Source organism: Penaeus vannamei, chromosome 17 (genome assembly GCF_042767895.1).
Source record: "Penaeus vannamei isolate JL-2024 chromosome 17, ASM4276789v1, whole genome shotgun sequence".
Taxonomy (NCBI): Eukaryota; Metazoa; Arthropoda; class Malacostraca; order Decapoda; family Penaeidae; genus Penaeus; species Penaeus vannamei.
In genome coordinates this window covers 3,761,052-3,762,071 of record NC_091565.1, presented here as the reverse complement: position 1 = coordinate 3,762,071, position 1,020 = coordinate 3,761,052, and positions in this window count along the sequence as shown.

The following is a 1,020-nucleotide window of genomic DNA, read 5'->3' as shown; positions in this document are numbered from 1 at the left end:
TCACTGTCCCAAAGTGTGATGTAAATGCATTTCCGTGAATGAGAGTGTAAGATGAATAGTGGCAAGAGTGATGAAAGAGGGAGTGAGGGAGAGAGGGTGATGAAAGAGGAGAGATAGATATAAATGGTGAGGGAGTAAGAGGAGGAGAAAGAGTGAAGAAAGGGAGGGAAAGAAGCGAAAGAGAGGAAGGAGAATTGTTGTGTCAATAGACATTGTTGGTTGTGAAAACTTAATGATGATAATGATGATGAATATAACGATAATGATAGTGACACTGATAGAAGTAGTAGTAGTTGTCGTAGTCGTAATAGCAGTAGTAGCAGTAGCATTAGTAGTAGCAGTAGTAGTAGTAGTAGTAGAAATAAACATAGCAGTAGTAGTAGCAATAGCATTAATAGTAGTAGTAGTAGTAGAAATAAAAATAGCATTAGTAGTAGCATTAGCAGCAGCAGCAGTAGTAGCATTAGTATTAGTATTAGTAGAAATAGATATAGTAGTAGTAGTAGCATTAATAGTTGTAGTAGTAGTAGTAGTAGAAATAAAAATAGCATTAGTAGTAGCATTAGCAGCAGCAGAAGTAGTAGCATTAGTATTAGTAGTAGTAGAAATAGATATGATAGTAGTAGTAGCAATAGCATTAATAGTAGTAGTAGTAGTAGAAATAAAAATAGCATTAGTAGTAGAATTAGAAGTAGCAGCAGTAGTAGCATTAGTATTATCAGTAGTAGAAATAGATATAGTAGTAGTAGTAGCAGTAGCATTAATAGTTGTAGTAGTAGTAGTAGTAGTAGTAGTAGTAGTAGTAGTAGTAGTAGTAGAAATAAAAAAGTAGTAGTAGCAGTGGTAACAGTAGTAATGCTCGTTTGCATAGCAGTAATAGTAATTTTGACAAAAGTAATGGTTTCTAATACCACTTACATTGTCTCTCTACTTCTTTAACTTTGAAAGCTATTAAGAGAGAAATAAAGCAAGTGAGAGTGAGATGGAGAAAGGGGAAGAAGACACATTAAAAAAGACAGT